This window comes from Hyla sarda, chromosome 2, assembly GCF_029499605.1.
Source record: "Hyla sarda isolate aHylSar1 chromosome 2, aHylSar1.hap1, whole genome shotgun sequence".
Classification (NCBI taxonomy): domain Eukaryota; kingdom Metazoa; phylum Chordata; class Amphibia; order Anura; family Hylidae; genus Hyla; species Hyla sarda.
This window is the reverse complement of record NC_079190.1, coordinates 484534932-484554566: the sequence shown is the minus strand read 5'-3', so window position 1 is coordinate 484554566 and position 19635 is coordinate 484534932. Positions and strand designations below refer to the sequence as shown.

At 47.7% G+C, this 19635-nt stretch overlaps 1 protein-coding gene and 1 pseudogene across 7 annotated transcripts in view; one reads left to right on the top strand and one right to left on the bottom strand.

Moving 5' to 3' along the window:
* The window catches only part of GRIK1 (glutamate ionotropic receptor kainate type subunit 1), a 512490-nt gene that overhangs the window by 144576 nt on the left and 348279 nt on the right, over positions 1 to 19635 (top strand). The window lies entirely within an intron of this gene.
* LOC130360137 (U2 spliceosomal RNA) lies at positions 2912 to 3075 on the bottom strand (annotated as a pseudogene).

The window sequence follows — 19635 nt, the reverse complement described above, 5'->3', positions numbered from 1 at the left end:
CTGTATGGTCCCCCCCCCCCCCCCCCCCCATCCCACCCCTTCCCGATTCCATCAGTGGTGACTGGGTATAGATTAGCTCTTTTAATATACAACAGTACTATACATACAATAGCCTAAGACCATAGCAAATCTTGGAATGGGCCTTCTATAAGGGTCTGGGGTTTATTTCCCCTTGGCTTTCAATGTCCTATTGCTCAATACCCCCCCCCCCCCCCCTGTTAATTTGCTTAAAAAGCATTTCCCTGGAGCGAGGAGTTCGGCATTTCGGTTTCTTACTAATAGAAAAAAGAAATGGGACCAACCAGGATGGTGTCCTCTCTCCAAGGGCCCCATAGCAACTGCATGGTCTGCCACTATGATATGAACAACCTTGGTTACTGTGGTTGGCACTTGGGTAGTGAAGAATACACTTGATCACTGTGGTTGGTACTGGTGATGCCCCAATTGGTACAAGGACCATTGTGGTTGGGAGTTTTCATTTGCCACATCTACCTACCTATTCCTCTCTGGTGTTAAAATGTGGATATGGATTCTCCGTAGGTAGTTGGGTCATAGATGAGTCTCCAGTACACAGTAGAGTGTGGGCGCCATAGCAAAGGTCAGAGACAACATTAGGCCATTGAGTACTAGAGGGTCTGATGTTTTCCTACCCTTGGAAGTTTTCACCACAACTTTTTTTCTATCAATGCACCTCCTACAGGAGAGTGGACTCCTCCATAGATTCTAGCCATCTAATAGCAAAGAAAAAAGACCAAAACTCTCCAAGGACTACACGGTACACCCATCGCTAGCCAACCCTTTGTCCCGAACCTTCCTTGGCCGCCACAATGATTGCACCAACAATAGTACAGTCCATATAATTACTGATAAATTATTATTAGTCACATATGTGAGCCTTAGACATCTTCTTCCCAGCTTGTGAATGTAGATCATTTGGCTTATGCTGCAGTTTTCCAGATGAGTTGGCGCCTGACGTTAGCAGAGGGTACAGTTGTTTCTGCCTCTCACCAATGGAACACATTGTAATAGAAGGGAAAGCTGAGTAATATCTCTGCACATATCTCCTCGCAGGCACCTGCTGATACAGTTTGTTTTCACCTCTCGGCTCAGTTTCCGCGGTAATAAATAATTACAGACCTCAGCCAATTATATAGTCATCATAATCTGTGAGGCGCCGCTCGTCTTATTTATCTGCGGTGTGCGGCTGTCAGGGCTAAACATCGGCTGGTATGTTACTGGAGTCATCTGTGATATAATGTATGTGACCCTTAATGGATGGCAAATATAGAACTTTTACTATACGTTCGCTACTGTGGTAAGAAAAGTGCTTCCAGCTCCAGGTACTGTCTAAGAATGCTTCCTAGCACTACAACTCCCATCAATTTTTGGTTGGTCCTCTAAGTTCTTTGATCAATGCCTAGTCTTGAATCAGCTGTACAGGTATATGTGAGATTTCCTGTCCTGAGCCCCTCTTGTGTATCACATCCAAGCACCATCCACTTCCATACAGTTAAAGGGTTACTGTGGTGGAAGAAAATGTTTTAAAATTAAATAGAAAGTTAAACAGATTTGTAAATGACTTCTATATAATAATCTTAATCCTTCCAGTACTTATCAGATGCTGTACGCTCCACACGAAATTGTGTAGTTCTTTCCAGTCTGACCACAGTGCTCTCTGCTGATACCTCTGTCTGTGTCAGGAACTGTCCATTGCAGGGGAGGTTTGCTATGGAGATTTGCTCATGCTCTGGACAGTTCCTGACACGGAAAAAGGTGGCGGCAGAGAGCAGTGTGGTCAGACTGGAAAGAATTACACAACCTCCTCTGGAGCATACAACAGCTAATAAGTACTGGAAGGATTAAGATTATTATATAGAAGTAATTTACAAATATGTTTAACTTTCAGACACAAGAAGTGCCCTTTTAAAGGTCATGATTTCCCCTTAAATGTAAAGTACAATTACACCAAGACTACAGGAACAGATGTGACTGATGTTCATACAATTCTGATATAAAACATGCCAGTTACACCTAAACATGCTTTTTAATTCCTGTATATGGAGGGTATAAAGTGTCCCTCTTCCCAGACCTTATATTAGAAAAATAACTGATAATGGAAATTGCATGGTGTGACTGCTGCCAGGCTGCATTTCTCCTTCCCTGCAGCTGCCAATCCAGGTTTGAGCAGAACACAATGCCCGTCTGACTGCCAGCTGCGAAACAATTCGACGATAAGCTGCGGGGAACTCACATCCCATCGTAATGCTTTTCTGTAGACATTGTCATTGTGATTGAGGTGCGATGTACACAGGTTGTCAATGTTAAAAAAAATATCTACTATTAAACTGTAAAGTTTATAATGTATATATTTTGTGCCAATTGTTATAGAGTACCTCTCATCAAAAAATGTTTTTATATGTTATAGTTTATAATATATTGAACACTTTTCTAATAGGGTTCTATTAAAAAAAAAAAGATTCTTCTACGTGTTTTTGGTGTTTAAACTTTTGACCACTAGGGGTCTCCCTAGGAGTCCCTTTTTTGGTGATTTCGGACTCACGCCGGCCTGGCGGCTGAGTCCGAAATCTGATACTCAGCGCAGCTGTCACCTGCCAATCAGACAGGCGGGAGTGAGCGCTGTGCGCGCATCCCTGCCAGGCGCGCTCCTGACTTTGCCGGCCAGCGTCTTCGTCAGGCTACTCCCACTGACAAGGAGAGCCGGTGTGAGGTGGAATTTTGCGACCCATGCAAACGTGCAAAATTTCACCTCACACCGTCCCTGCCCTGCACTCCGCCTGCATACAGGAAGAAGGGCGGAAGATGTCAGCAGAGAGCACTGTGTTCGTGATGTCATCAGTGTTCCAAAAAGAAAGGAATTTCCTCTGTAGCATTCAGCAGCTAATAAGTACAGGAAGGATTAAGATTTTTTAATAGAAGTAATTTACAAATATGTTTAACTTTCTGCCACCAGTTGATTTAAAAGAAAAAAGGTTTTCACCGGAGTACCCCTTTAAGGGTTTAAACTGATAAGAACAGATACTACACTTAATCTTAGCCAAAAGGCCGAGAAGCAATGGCAGAATTTCTTAGACTTCTATGGGATTCCGCAATCCCATTCACACTTCTGGAATTCCACAAGCGGGTAATTCAGAGGTGTAAATGGGAGTGCGGAATCCCATAGAAGTCTATGGGCTTTAATTTGAGGCTGAAGAAGTCATTGGCAAGCAGAAATTCTGCCTTGTGAAAAGACCCTTCTTCTAGGTTCACACTGCGGAATCTCAGGCAGGAGAAAATTTCTGCCCAGAGATTCCGAGTGCGGCCAGCACCGACTGAATCTGTCTGACTGAGTCTCCAATAGACTGCAATGTGTTCCACAAGTATTTCTGCCTGAAGAATGAGCAACGCCATTCTTCAGGCGGAAATTTTCAAATGGATTTCCTGTTCACAAATTCCGCTTCACAAATTCTTAAGTGTGAATTTGTGAACGGAAACCCATTCACTATATTATACATTTTGGTAAGCGGAATTTCTGCCTGCAATTTCAAAGTGGAATTGCAGGTGGAAATTCCATAGTGTGAACCTAGCCTTACTGATCCTAAGCTACAGCCTATAAATCTTTAATTAAAATTTTAAACAAAAGAATAAATAAGTACAAAACATAAACATAGCATATCTGACAGAACATATCAATATAATGAATCATAAAACCAACACCATAGCATAAAATACAACACCAGTCCAACCCACACTCATTCCTCCACACAAACAAATATATACAATATATACAAGACATTTTCCTAAAATACATATATCATACTAATAAAATACTGTAAGTAGACATGAAGGAAAACGCACTCACCCGAATGGTTTGCTGAGACGAAAACAGTTTTCTTTATTCAAGCGCTGTACAGGTTACAACGACCAGGTGCACAGGGAGCAGGAGATGGTAGCAGGCAAGGGGCGTGCAGGGGGGGGGGCGGCAACTAGTTTCGCGCACGTGGGCGCTTCCTCTGGCTCGCCGGCCTATATGACTATTAAGCAGTACAGTCTGCGACGCGGCCGCTTTACAACAGTGAGCTGCGGTGCAGCGGCAGCCAAGGCCGGCCCTGCCTGGACTGCGGTGGCCCAAAATAAAAAAAAGAGCAATGGTCCCACCTGGCCCCATGGTAGGGCCGGCCCTATACATACATATATATATATATATATATATATATATATATATATATACATATAAGTAGGTAGGTGCAGCACACCATGTAATGTCCACGGTGTAGAGGGTGCAAGCGGGCCCAATCGCAGCCCTGGCTGGTGGCGGCAGTAGTTAGTAGAATAAATGATGTATCCTACAGCACTCCTTTTTTTTTTCCAAGGTTTATTGCCTCATAAGAGGGGATGCAACGTTTCGACCATCTGCACAGTCTTTATCAAGCATACAAAAGTGGCACACAGTGCTTCTATTTATGTGAAGCACACTCATGATGCAAATTACACACAATTAGAAATATATAGGTACATATGCATAGTGAAAGTGGCTTATACATTCACTTAAAATGAAACCATACAGTGTACTTCAAAAGGGTAATAAAGTACATAATACTGCTAAGTGTTAATGATTACACGTGCAGGTGAGGGGTTAAAAAATGGTGGAGTGGGGGAGGGAAGGGGAGTTTGATCAAAACACTCTCCACTACAAGGCGCCAAATGGTGAGAGCATGTTGAACGCTGTGTGTGTACACAGCTTTACAAGTCCCGATGCTTGGATGGTGTGTGGCCAATCACTAGTTAGCAGAAGCTGTCCCGCTGGCTGTTCGCGGTCCGTGCACACTCACTGTGCTGTCGGAACCCGCGATCGCCATGTTGCTTAAGGGAGAAAAGATGTACGAGATGCGCATGCGCCATGTGTCTCCATGAGGCCCCCGGCAGACATGATGGTTAAGGGATCTGTGGCTGGTATCGCTGTTCTCTGTCACAAGTGTATTTGATAGTATAAGAGAGTAAGGTATTGTTGTGTATCATAGTGATGTGTAACTAGGCGATGTAATGCAACATAATAAAGCTTCCACCTAAAGTGTGAAGTCCATAGTGTCCAGGTATAAGTAAATATCTGAAGTGTGTGTGGAAAATATATGAATGTGTGAATTAGCTAGAGTGTATGCGAAAGTGTATATTAAGAAGAATGTAGAGAATGTGGAGAAGAGCCCGGGTCCTGTGGTCTAGGTAAACCCAGAAGAAGATGTGTAGCGTGGTATGTATACATCCACAGAGGCACATGTAGTATCATGTATTAATCTGCATACGCGCTCACATGGTCACGCACGCATCCAAGTGTGTGTAGCAGGTGTTTGTTGAATTTAGAACTAAGACTAATAAGCAGTGATGTAACTGGAGGATGCTGGTGCTTTGTCAAAAGATGGACAGACATGAAGTACATTATTGTGGATTGGCCACATTTCAACCACATGGGGTATATGCAAAAAAAACACACCAAAAATAAAGGTTGTTCAGATGAACAAGTACATTCGTAGTATATAGTGATGCCTGATCAGTGTCCCCGTTCTGGATCTGCATGAAAAAGAAGACAGGGTGAGCATATGTTTAATACATGGGTCACTTTTAGCATTCCTAAATATGAGATCTTAGGATATCATGTTTATCTAGACAGTGCATAGATGCCTTGTGTGAGAGTAAAGTCCACATTTAAACCAGAGGGGCGCAGAGAGCCCAGTTCGTATATCCAACTTAGTTTGCACCTTTTTAATTTACTCACTTAATCACCCCCTCTTCTGGACATAGGTACATGGTCCACAAGGGTGAATCGTAGGTCATTCTCATTGTGACCTGTGTTAGTGAAGTGTTTAGACACAGGTAAATCCATCCGCTTTTTGCGGATGGAATACCTGTGTTGGTTGAATCTTGTCTTAAATTTGAGTGTCGTTTCTCCCACATAGAGGAGATTGCACAGACATGACAGAACGTAGACAACATGATCAGACGTGCATGTCAGATACCACTTGTTGTACTCTTTACGATTAGTGGGATGTATGAATTTTGGACCTTTGTCCTTGCATGTACAATTTATGCAGTTCCTGCAGGGAAAACTACCCTTATTTTGTACAGTGATGTACCTCTGTTGTTGATCTGTCCTGCCAGTGGTCACATCTGTTTTAACCAGTCTATCTCGTAGGTTCAGGGGGCGACGGAAGGACATTAAAGGGTTCTGTTGAAATGTGTCTATGTCGGGGAAACTGCTTTTTAAAATGTGCTAGTGTCGGTTTATGGCACGGGCTACAGAGTTGGCCTTATTACTGTAGGTAGATACGAAGCTGACCCTGTTTCTAGGGTTCTTTTTTCCCGAATGATGTAATAGCTGATCACAATTAAGTGCTAAGGCTTCTTCTCTGTGTCTGCTGACTAAGGTCTTGGGGTAGCCCCTGTGAGCAAAATTGCGGACCATCAGGTCCAATGCTGGTTCTACTCTGTGTTTTAAGCTCGCAATACGGAGAGCTCATAACATTTGGCTTTTTGGGAGGGATTTGACCATGGAACGTGGGTGGTGACTGTCATATCTTAGGATATAGTTTCTGTCAGTGGGTTTTATGTACAAGTCAGTGTTGAGTCCCCTATCCTGTGCGATGACTAGAGTGTCCAAAAATGTAACTGAGTGTTTTGAGTAGGTCAAGGTGAATTGTATATGCCCATTGAGAAAAGTCAGAAACTCGTGTAGATTATGTTCTGTGCCCGTCCAGATGAGGAAGATGTCGTCTATGTATCGCCACCACGCCAGCACATGGGACACATAGACACACTCTTCCTCAATCCCAGTCATGACCATGTTGGCATAAGTGGGCGCTTTGTTTGTCCCCATAGCGGTACCTGATGTATGCAAGTAAAACCCGTCATTGAATACAAAATAGTTACATGTTAGAACTAGTTCATATAATTATATAATAATAAATAAATATATATATATATATATATATATATATATATCCAAAAGTTATGATCCCATGTCAATATCTATAATAACAGGTAATAATATAGCCAAGCATAGACTCCTATAATCATATAATCACCCAAAAATTGAGCTACTCAAGAAAATCATGAAAAAATATGGTAGTATCTTTATTCAAAATTCAACATACACATAAAATACATATAAAAATTAAGAAAAGAGCATCAGAAAAGGGCGGTAACCCCGAGACTAGATGTAATATACATATAGAGGGAGATTCATCCAAACATGTGCAAAAGAAAAGTCGACCAGTTGCCCACAGCAACCAATCAAATCGCTTCTTTTATTTTTAAAATGGCCTCTTAAAAATAAAAGAAGCAATCTGATTGGTTGTTATGGGCAACTGGGATACTTTTCCTCTACCAAAGTCTTGATGAATCTCCACCATAATGAACAAACCATTGCAGCAATGTACGAATATATGTAAACAGAGTGGTGGTCTATCCAGATGTGCAAATGTAAATAGATGGTAAACTACAATGATAGACAACTACAGAGGCCTTCTAAAGTGCAAGCGCTCAAGCAGGTAGACAGTATACACCCCAACAATGGTATATAGTGTGGTAACAGGGTGTGATGAGGGCAGATGTTGTTACCCTAGGGGCCAATGGTATTACCCCTTGTATTCATGATGCCAGGGCGTGGTTTATCCTCGATACCTCCGGAAGGTATACTGCTGGATCCTGGGCTAGGCACGGGGGCAATAAAGACTCCGACGCCAAGTTACAGACAATGGTAGCTTTACTGAGGGTAGACAGTTGGTAAAGTCTATACAGTGACCCCCCGACTTATGATGGCCCCGACATATGATCATTTCAACATATGATGGCTTCTCAGAGCCCATCGTATGTTGAAGGCAGCCTCGACATATGATGCTGCTGTGTGTCGGGTCCATCGTACAAACAGCTATCTGACAGCGCTGACAACTTCAGCATCTGACAGATAGTTGTTTAATGTGCCCCGTGTGCCCCGTTCTGCCTCCTGTTACTCACATGCTGTCCTGCTAACTCACGCAGGCTTCCACTGTGAGCTCCGTGTAAGCCCCGCCCCCCCAGTGCAGCCATAGCCAATAGCCTGCAGCATCTTGCTGCAGGCATCCAATGAGCTGCTGGCTGCCCTCCCCTTCCTTTCCTATAGAGCTGTAGTCGGCAGGATCGTAATGGAGGACATTCTGTCTCCCCTGAAGGTATTTAAAGAAATGTACAGTACTGTATGCGATGTCACACATCACATACAATACATATACACACAATACACCCCATACATCAATGTTTCCCTATCAGTGTGCCTCCAGCTGTTGCAAAACTATAACTCCCAGCATGCCCAGACAGTCAATGGCTGTACATGCATGCTGGGAGTTGTAGTTATGCAACAGCTGGAGTCACCCTGGTTTGTTAAACACTCCCCATACACTCCACATACAATGGCGGGAGGGACGGGTGCGGGGGAGACTCTTCCTGCCGCTCGGTAAGTAAACCCAAACAACCCCCATCCCCCCCCCCCCACCCGTACCTTGCAGCAGCGCCCCCCATCCTCCCCCGTACCTTGTAGCAGCGCCCCCCATCCCGCTCGTACCTTGCAGCAGCGCCCCCCATCCCCCCGCACCTTGCAGCAGCTCCCCCCATCCCCCTCGTACCTTGGAGCAGCACTTCCCGCACCTTGCTGTAGCAGCCAACCCCCCGCGCCGCCCGCACCTTGCAGCAGGGCCGTCGGCGAGTGCGGGAAGCCGATGCGGAGCCCTGGCTGTTACTGCGCCTGCGCAAAATTTCGACTGATGCCCTGCCGGAATCAGTCGGAATTTTGCAGTGACGTCACTCCGCACTGCATTCGGCCACTAGGAGGGCGCCCCCTAGTGGCCGAATTTCAAATTGCTTTTAAAATGTTTTAAAAGCATTTTTTTTAATAAAAGTATATTAGAGATATGTTGTAGTACTTGAGTACTACAACATATCAAAAATTATTTTTCATGACAGTGCCCATTTAAGGGATTGCTGAGACTTGTAGTAGGACTGGACAATTGAATGCAGACCACGCTGACTTGACAGATGACAGGGACTGACATGACTCATAAAGCTGTGACTTTATCTTACTTGACTTGATGGTGGCTGCAGGACTGGACTTTGAGGTCTCCAACACTCTGGACACACACTAGGCGACTGCACTGGACCTCAGCAGAAGAGAGAGAAGCTCCACCCAGGGCTTATATGGGGGAGACTAGCAGGGAGCCCATAGGTCACTCTTGGGATCACCTGGTCACTGATACCTCCTGGGTAACAATCACATGGCATAACTCTTAAAGATACAAAACATTTTATAATACAATACACTGCAGAACATGTGTACAGGGGGGGAAACAGGTGCAAGGGGTCCTGGGGACACTGAAGGAGGCTGCCTGACAGGACAGCAAAGGTACGGGGTAACATGTCCCGTACTGGGCCACCTCAATAGCAAAGATACCAACCACAACTGGAGTGAAAAGGTGCCAGAAAAAGAGTCTGCACCCCAACACGTGTTTCGGTCCTGCGACCTTCATCCGGGGGGGGGGGGTGTATCTTTCTAGTATCTTGTATCTTTCTAGTCTTGTTCATAGTTCTTCAGTTTGCACTTTGCTTTTCTATGCATTATTCTGCTTTTGGTATTTCTTTAAGCTGATACTGTTTTAATAGTTTTTTCCTGTTGAAAGTTTCTGGGGGAGATTTATCAAAACCTGTCCAGAGGAAAAGTTGCTGAGTTGCCCATAGCAACCAATCAGATCGCTTCTTTCATTTTGCAGAAGCCTTGTTAAAAATGAAAGAAGTGATCTGATTGGTTGCTATGGGCAACTCAGTAACTTTTCCTTTGCACAGGTTTTGATATCTGTGTTTAAATTTTATTCTTTATCTCTGGATCTAGTGCCTTTTTTTTTTTCTGCTAGGGATAATTAGTCCAGGGTTTCCTTAGGGACCTAGCAGGTGCAGTAAAGTTAGTCTATAATGTATTCCCTATCCGCAGGATAGGGGATAAGTGCCTGATGGAGGGAGGTCCAACAGCTGGGACCATCCATGATCGCCTGCTCAGCGCCCCGGCTCTCACCATGCACAGAACATTGGTCGACACACCCCTTCCATACATCTCTATGGGAGAGCTGGAGATTAGGGATCGACCGATATCGTTTTTTTAGGGCTGATACCGATAATCGGTGGAGGTTAGGGCCGATAGCCGATAACTTATATCGATATTCCGGTATCGGCTATTTCCCCCCCTCGACACGGCTGCAGATCATTGATTTAAAGCGGGCGCTTTAAATCAATGCACTGCAGTGGCTTTTGCGGTGCCATAGGCCGCCGCCGCCACCACCCGCTTCTCTCCCCCTACCTGTCAGGGTGGTCCGGGCCATCCTTCCTTCCTGTAGTGTCCGGCGGTATTCCGGGTGGAGGGTGAACCGGTCTGGGCTGTCCTTCTCCGGGGGTCATCTTCTCCACTCCGTGCAGGCTCCAGCCTAGTAACGCAGCATAGACGCCGCTGCGCAGTGACGCCCGTGCGTACTAGGCCGGTGCCTGCCCGGAGTGGAGAAGATGACCCCCGGAGAAGGACAGCCCAGACCGGTTCACCCTCCACCCGGAATACCGCCGGACACTACAGGAAGGATGGATGGCCCGGACCCAACCCCCCCCCCCCATTACAGGTAAGTTAAATTTTTTTTATTGTCTCGGATGGTGGGGTAGGGGCCCGACCGGTATAGCGGTATGGGCAAAAATCCATACCGTTATACAGCCCAGCACTACGGTGGGGTGTGCGACGCGGTTCTGTGGGTCGGGGGGGGGGGGGTCGCGGTGCGGCGGTTCGGGGGGGGCGTTCGCGGTGCGGTGGGGGCGATGCGGGGGGCATTATCGGCTTATCGGCAAGGTAATTGCCGATACCGATAATACCCAAAATCGTGATTATCGGCCGATAATATCGGCCATACTGATAATCGGTCGATCCCTACTGGAGATACAACACTCTTACCTCTGGCTCCCCCACAGAGGGGCAGGGAGGGGGTGTGTCGACCACTGCTTTGTGCGGTGGGCGACATAGCTCCGTGCACAGAGCGATGGCCACTACGTGCATGGGGAGAGGTGGGACGGGGCAGGAGATTGCAGGGGTGCTAGTGGTCGGACCCCCACAATCAGGCACTTATCCTCTGAAAAACTGGAATGCTCATTTAAAGATAATCTGACAGCTAGTTCACCTGCACGGGTACTTCACATGAGCGGATTTTTTTGCGAGTTTTCCGCTGCGTATTTGAAAGTGGGCGGGCTCTTCTCAGCTGTCCGCAGCAGATTTTCCACAGTGGAATTTACGCTGCGGAAAATCCGCTGCAGTCCCTACTGACTTCAATGGGGCTTGCGGCGGATTAAATTACGCCGTAAATTACGCCGCGGAAAATCTGCTGCGGACAGCCGAGAAGAGCCCGCCCAATTTCAAATATGCAGCGGAAAACCCGCAAAAAAATCAGCTTGTGTGAATGTACCCTTAACCCAGGGAGCAGAGCACAACCCGCAGCCTTCATTAGCATAATAATGAAGGGGGAAGCCCAACAGGGGAATATGGAGAAGACAGGGGTGCTCGGCCAGTTGGCTCCCTGCCTCCAATGCACGCTGGGATGCTTTAGGAATAAAACTATTTACAAGCATAATTCTGCACCTAACCAACGGATTTAAGTGAGCAGCCCCTCATTTTACAGCTGTTCACCTGCACAATAACCATGTGTAGTATGTATGGGTTTAGTGTGGGTGAACTAGCTGTCAGATTCTCCTTAAGTTGTTAGAGTTCAGCTAAAGATTTAAAGAAAAGACTATAGATATAGCTATGGTCACTCATTATAGTACTCAGACTAGACAGTAGTAAATACACTGGTATTTACACAGACCAGATGCCATCAGCTTTATGGGTTGTGAGAGATGAGAGGTAAGCTTTGATTTACCTTCCAGGAACAGTGTGGATCATCTTTAGCAGACAGACTGGCTCAGCTTGTAGGTACACAGCCAAGGATTTTCAGATTCTCTCTTTTTCCTGTACATAGTACATGCTAAACCCCACCCTCACTTCCTGTAATTTTTATGGTCTACCTGTCACTAGAGACAGAAGTTCCCCAACAACAGGCAGGAGATATCAGATGGCAAAGATGTGGCCAATACTTTAAAGCTGTTTTTCTGGGGTAAGGAGTCATTTTTTGGCTAATGAGGTTATTTAAATGTTTGTTAGAATTTACAGAGACTATCAGATAGTGGGAAGTTGTTTGAAATGACAGGAACCATTTAAAGGATTCACTTCTAAAGTAAAATCATCAATAGGGCTTGTCTTACAGTCTCACAAATTATGTTGTAACCAGGACAGAGTGCTGTATATGGCTTTACTCTATTTTAACCCTGTGATTCTCTATAGTTGCCACTAACTTGTATGCAATTGTCACGATGCCGGCTGGCAGGTAGTGGATCCTCTGTGCCAGAGAGGGATTGGCGTGGACCGTGCTAGTGGACCGGTTCTAAGCCACTACTGGTTTTCACCAGAGCCCGCCGCAAAGCGGGATGGTCTTGCTGCGGCGGTAGTGACCAGGTCGTATCCACTAGCAACGGCTCACCTCTCTGGCTGCTGAAGATAGGCGCGGTACAAGGGAGTAGGCAGAAGCAAGGTCGGACGTAGCAGAAGGTCGGGGCAGGCAGCAAGGATCGTAGTCAGGGGCAACGGCAGAAGGTCTGGAACACAGGCTAGGAACACACAAGGAACGCTTTCACTGGCACAATGGCAACAAGATCCGGCAAGGGAGTGCAGGGGAAGTGAGGTGATATAGGGAAGTGCACAGGTGAACACACTAATTGGAACCACTGCGCCAATCAGCGGCGCAGTGGCCCTTTAAATCGCAGAGACCCGGCGCGCGCGCGCCCTAGGGAGCGGGGCCGCGCGCGCCGGGACAGAACAGACGGAGAGCGAGTCAGGTAGGGGAGCCGGGGTGCGCATCGCGAGCGGGCGCTACCCGCATCGCGAATCGCATCCCGGCTGGCAGCGGAATCGCAGCGCCCCGGGTCAGAGGACGTGACCGGAGCGCTGCAGCGGGGGGAGTGAAGCGAGCGCTCCGGGGAGGAGCGGGGACCCGGAGCGCTCGGCGTAACAGTACCCCCCCCCTTGGGTCTCCCCCTCTTCTTAGAGCCTGAGAACCTGAGGAGCAGACTTTTGTCTAGGATGTTGTCCTCAGGTTCCCAGGATCTCTCTTCAGGACCACAACCCTCCCAGTCCACTAAAAAAAAAATTTTTCCCTCTGACCTTTTTGGCAGCTAAGATTTCTTTGACCGAGAAGATGTCCGAGGAGCCGGAAACAGGAGTGGGAGGAACAGATTTGGGAGAAAAACGGTTGAGGGTGAGTGGTTTGAGAAGAGAGACGTGAAAGGCATTAGGGATACGAAGGGAAGGAGGAAGAAGAAGTTTATAAGAGACAGGATTAATTTGACACAAAATTTTGAAAGGACCAAGATAGCGTGGTCCCAACTTGTAGCTAGGGACACGGAAGCGGACATATTTAGCGGAGAGCCATACCTTGTCTCCAGGGGAAAAAACGGGAGGGGCTCTTCTTTTCTTATCCGCGAACTTCTTCATGCGTGATGAAGCCTGTAAGAGAGAATTTTGGGTCTCTCTCCATATGATGGAAAGGTCACGAGAAATTTCATCCACAGCGGGCAGACCAGAGGGCAAGGGAGTAGGGAGGGGGGGAAGAGGGTGACGGCCGTACACCACGAAAAATGGGGATTTGGAGGAAGACTCAGAGACCCTGAAGTTATACGAGAATTCGGCCCATGGGAGGAGATCTGCCCAGTCATCCTGGCGGGAGGAAACAAAATGTCGCAAATAATCACCCAAGATCTGGTTAATTCTTTCTACTTGTCCATTGGACTGGGGATGATATGCAGAAGAAAAATTTAATTTAATCTTGAGTTGTTTACAGAGAGCCCTCCAGAATTTAGACACGAATTGGACGCCTCTATCCGAGACAATCTGCGTAGGCAACCCGTGAAGACGAAAAATGTGTACAAAAAATTGTTTAGCCAACTGAGGCGCAGAAGGAAGACCAGGAAGAGGGATGAAATGTGCCATTTTGGAGAATCGATCAACGACCACCCAAATAACAGTGTTGCCACGGGAAGGGGGTAAATCAGTAATAAAATCCATACCAATCAGAGACCAAGGCTGTTCGGGGACAGGCAGAGGATGAAGAAAACCAGCGGGCTTCTGGCGAGGAGTCTTATCCCGGGCACAGATAGTGCAGGCTCGCACAAAGTCCACAACATCTGTCTCCAGAGTCGGCCACCAATAGAAGCGGGAGATGAGTTGCACAGATTTCTTGATACCCGCATGACCTGCGAGATGGGAGGAGTGACCCCATTTGAGGATTCCGAGGCGTTGGCGAGGAGAAACAAAGGTCTTTCCTGGAGGAGTCTGCCTGATGGAGGCAGGAGAAGTGGAGATCAGGCAGTCAGGTGGAATGATGTGTTGCGGAGAGAGATCAACTTCTGAGGCATCCGAGGAACGAGAGAGAGCATCGGCCCTAATGTTCTTATCGGCAGGACGAAAGTGAATCTCAAAATTAAATCGGGCAAAGAACAGAGACCACCGGGCCTGGCGAGGATTCAGCCGTTGGGCAGACTGGAGGTAGGAGAGGTTCTTGTGGTCGGTGTAGATAATAACAGGAGAACTTGATCCCTCCAACAGATGCCTCCATTCCTCAAGTGCTAATTTAATGGCTAGAAGCTCTCGATCCCCGATGGAGTAGTTCCTCTCCGCTGGAGAGAAGGTCCTAGAGAAAAAACCACAAGTGACAGCATGCCCGGAAGAATTTTTTTGTAGAAGAACAGCTCCAGCTCCCACTGAGGAGGCATCAACCTCCAATAGGAAGGGTTTGGAAGGGTCAGGTCTGGAGAGGACGGGAGCCGAAGAAAAGGCAGACTTGAGTCGTTTAAAGGCGTCTTCTGCTTGAGGAGGCCAGGACTTGGGATCAGCATTTTTTTTGGTTAAGGCCACGATAGGAGCCACAATGGTAGAAAAATGTGGAATAAATTGCCTGTAATAATTGGCGAACCCCAAAAAGCGTTGGATAGCACGGAGTCCGGAGGGGCGTGGCCAATCTAAGACGGCAGAAAGTTTGTCTGGATCCATCTGTAGTCCCTGGCCAGAGACCAAATATCCTAGAAAAGGAAGAGATTGGCATTCAAACAGACATTTCTCAATTTTGGCATAGAGTTGGTTGTCACGAAGTCTCTGAAGAACCATACGGACATGCTGGCGGTGTTCTTCTAGATTGGCAGAAAAAATTAGGATATCGTCCAGATATACAACAACACAAGAGTATAACAGATCACGAAAAATTTCATTGACAAAGTCTTGGAAGACGGCAGGGGCGTTGCACAGGCCAAAGGGCATGACCAGATACTCAAAGTGTCCATCTCTGGTGTTAAATGCCGTTTTCCACTCGTCCCCCTCTCTGATGCGGATGAGGTTATAGGCGCCTCTTAAGTCCAATTTAGTAAAGATGTGGGCACCTTGGAGGCGATCAAAGAGTTCAGAGATGAGGGGTAAGGGGTAGCGGTTCTTAACCGTGATTTTATTAAGACCGCGGTAGTCAATGCAAGGACGTAGGGAGCCATCTTTTTTGGACACAAAGAAAAATCCGGCTCCGGCAGGAGAGGAGGATTTACGGATAAAGCCCTTTTTTAGATTCTCCTGGACGTATTCGGACATGGCAAGAGTCTCTGGGGCAGAGAGAGGATAAATTCTGCCCCGGGGTGGAGTAGTGCCCGGGAGGAGGTCGATAGGGCAATCATAAGGCCTGTGAGGAGGTAGAGTCTCAGCTTGTTTTTTGCAGAAAACATCCGCGAAGTCCATATAGGCCTTAGGGAGACCGGTTACTGGAGGAACCACAGAGTTACGGCCAGGGTTACTGGGAACCGGTTTTAGACAGTTCTTGGAACAAGAGGACCCCCAACTCTTGATCTCCCCAGTGGACCAATCCAGGGTTGGGGAATGAAGTTGAAGCCAGGGAAGTCCAAGGAGAATTTCCGAGGTGCAATTGGGGAGGACCAAAAGTTCAATCCTCTCATGATGAGATCCGATGCTCATAAGAAGGGGCTCCGTGCGGAAACGTATGGTACAGTCCAATCTTTCATTATTTACACAATTGATGTAGAGGGGTCTGGCGAGACTGGTCACGGGGATGTTGAACTTGTTGACGAGAGAGGCCAAAATAAAATTTCCTGCAGATCCAGAGTCCAAGAAGGCCACTGTAGAGAAGGAGAAGGCAGAGGCAGACATCCGCACAGGCACAGTAAGACGTGGAGAAGCAGAGTAGACATCAAGGACTGTCTCACCTTTGTGCGGAGTCAGCGTACGTCTTTCCAGGCGGGGAGGACGGATAGGACAATCCCTCAGGAAGTGTTCGGTACTAGCACAGTACAGGCAGAGGTTCTCCATACGGCGTCGTGTCCTCTCTTGAGGTGTCAGGCGAGACCGGTCGACCTGCATAGCCTCCACGGCGGGAGGCACAGGAACAGATTGCAGGGAACCAGAGGAGAGAGGAGCCGAGGAGAAGAAACGCCTCGTGCGAACAGAGTCCATATCTTGGCGGAGTTCCTGACGCCTTTCGGAAAAACGCATGTCAATGCGAGTGGCTAGGTGAATAAGTTCATGTAGATTAGCAGGAATTTCTCGTGCGGCCAGAACATCTTTAATGTTGCTGGATAGGCCTTTTTTGAAGGTCGCGCAGAGGGCCTCATTATTCCAGGACAATTCTGAAGCAAGAGTACGGAATTGTACGGCGTACTCGCCAACGGAAGAATTACCCTGGACCAGGTTCAACAGGGCAGTCTCAGCAGAAGAGGCTCGGGCAGGTTCCTCAAAGACACTTCGAATTTCCGAGAAGAAGGAGTGTACAGAGGCAGTGACGGGGTCATTGCGGTCCCAGAGCGGTGTGGCCCATGACAGGGCTTTTCCGGACAGAAGGCTGACTACGAAAGCCACCTTAGACCTTTCAGTGGGAAACAGGTCCGACATCATCTCCAGATGCAGGGAACATTGGGAAAGAAAGCCACGGCAAAACTTAGAGTCCCCATCAAATTTATCCGGCAAGGATAAGCGTATCCCAGGAGCGGCCACTCGCTGCGGAGGAGGTGCAGGAGCTGGCGGAGGAGATGACTGCTGAAGCTGTGGTAGTAACTGTTGTAGCATAACGGTCAGTTGAGACAGCTGTTGGCCTTGTTGCGCTATCTGTTGTGACTGCTGGGCGACCACCGTGGTGAGGTCAGCGACAACTGGCAGAGGAACTTCAGCGGGATCCATGGCCGGATCTACTGTCACGATGCCGGCTGGCAGGTAGTGGATCCTCTGTGCCAGAGAGGGATTGGCGTGGACCGTGCTAGTGGACCGGTTCTAAGCCACTACTGGTTTTCACCAGAGCCCGCCGCAAAGCGGGATGGTCTTGCTGCGGCGGTAGTGACCAGGTCGTATCCACTAGCAACGGCTCACCTCTCTGGCTGCTGAAGATAGGCGCGGTACAAGGGAGTAGGCAGAAGCAAGGTCGGACGTAGCAGAAGGTCGGGGCAGGCAGCAAGGATCGTAGTCAGGGGCAACGGCAGAAGGTCTGGAACACAGGCTAGGAACACACAAGGAACGCTTTCACTGGCACAATGGCAACAAGATCCGGCAAGGGAGTGCAGGGGAAGTGAGGTGATATAGGGAAGTGCACAGGTGAACACACTAATTGGAACCACTGCGCCAATCAGCGGCGCAGTGGCCCTTTAAATCGCAGAGACCCGGCGCGCGCGCGCCCTAGGGAGCGGGGCCGCGCGCGCCGGGACAGAACAGACGGAGAGCGAGTCAGGTAGGGGAGCCGGGGTGCGCATCGCGAGCGGGCGCTACCCGCATCGCGAATCGCATCCCGGCTGGCAGCGGAATCGCAGCGCCCCGGGTCAGAGGACGTGACCGGAGCGCTGCAGCGGGGGGAGTGAAGCGAGCGCTCCGGGGAGGAGCGGGGACCCGGAGCGCTCGGCGTAACAGCAATAAGAGCGTCAATAAAAAAGTTGTATCTGCTGTCAGTGGTTGAGCTCAGAGAGAAGTCCAATCATGGCCATAAAATCCCCCACCGTCAATGCGGATGCTAGTTCTGTCATGTTGTGAGAATCCCAAAGCAATCTCCCTAGTTTTCTGGCACCCACATACACTCATTGGCAAAAAGAAATAATGCTGTGTGCAAATCTTGGTATGCAGTTATGTTAGATTTGGGCTACAAAAATTGTCTGGGAGTGTTAAACATTCTGCCACCGGACCATTATCATTGTAAAGTATCATTTAACTGTCCGGCAGGCAGGTGCAGAGAATAGTTAGTGCAGAGTGGGAGGGAGTTATTTATTGCAGGCTTAGGGAAGAGTGTGTGTGTGTGGGGGGGGGGGGGAACATTAGTGTAGGAGTAAAAAAGAGGGCATGGTAGTGCTGCTGCAATGAGGAGTTCGGGGTGGATAAGTAGCCTATCACTGCTGGAGCTTTAGGAGACTGGGGAAGCTGGCACCCACCTATCACAGTCTCCTGAAGCCCTAGCAGTGATAGGTTGTTTGTCCTACCTGCACTCCTGACTTCAGAAATACAGGGAGGACAAGCAGCTTATCACTTCTGGGGGCTTCAGGAGACTGGGAAAGCTGGATGGTATGCAGTTTGTGTGCCAACATCTCCTGAAGGCCCTGCAATGATAGGCTGTTTGTCCATCCTGTCCCTCTCACTGCATGAGTGCATGGAGGACTGGTAGCCTTTCACTGCTGAGGTATCAAGAGACTGAGAAAGCTGGGTGGCACACAGTTTGCATGCCACCCAGCTTTCCCAGTCTCCTAAAGCCCCAGCAGTGATAGATTGCTCATCCTCCCTGTACTCCTGCAGTGCAGAGTGCCACCCAGCTTTCCCAGTCTCCAGAAGTCCCAACAGTTATAGAGGTCGTTTTTAGTCACATATCTGTAGTAACTCTATCTGTTTGTGTATTGTAGTCACGCGCTTTTTGCTTTAACTGTGACTGTGAATATTTTCTAAATGTAACCGTTCCTTTCCATTGACAAAAAAAAATATTTGGAAAGAGTAGACGAGCTTATCTGCATGCACACTGTGAAGAAGGCGCGCTGCCTCCCAAGCGGGCGTAAAATCAATGTTTTCTAAAGTAGCACATTCCTGAGTAAAGCGATGCAGAGAACAGTCTCCAGACCCTATAGAGTAATCATTCAATGAGAGGCCTGGAAAGACAATAATAATACTCCATAGTTGGTTGTATTAAGTGAGTGCTCTCCGCAGCAGATGGGTGGCCATGAATGTAGTGTATGCAGTTTATATTACTCAGTGGGGGGGGGGGGGGGGGCGGAGGAGAGGAGTATAAGAAAAAAGGACACGTTATCGTAAAAAGTATTGGAAAAAATAAGTTTACTGTTAGGCAGCATTTAGAGCTTACCAGGCTCTGTCCTACTGTATGATAGAAGCTCAGCTGAGCAATTCCAATAACAATCAGCAGAACTGTGAATGCAGCTCTGGAGTAGAATACACAATAAGTAATGTAATGTATGTACACAGTGACCTCACCAGCAGAATAG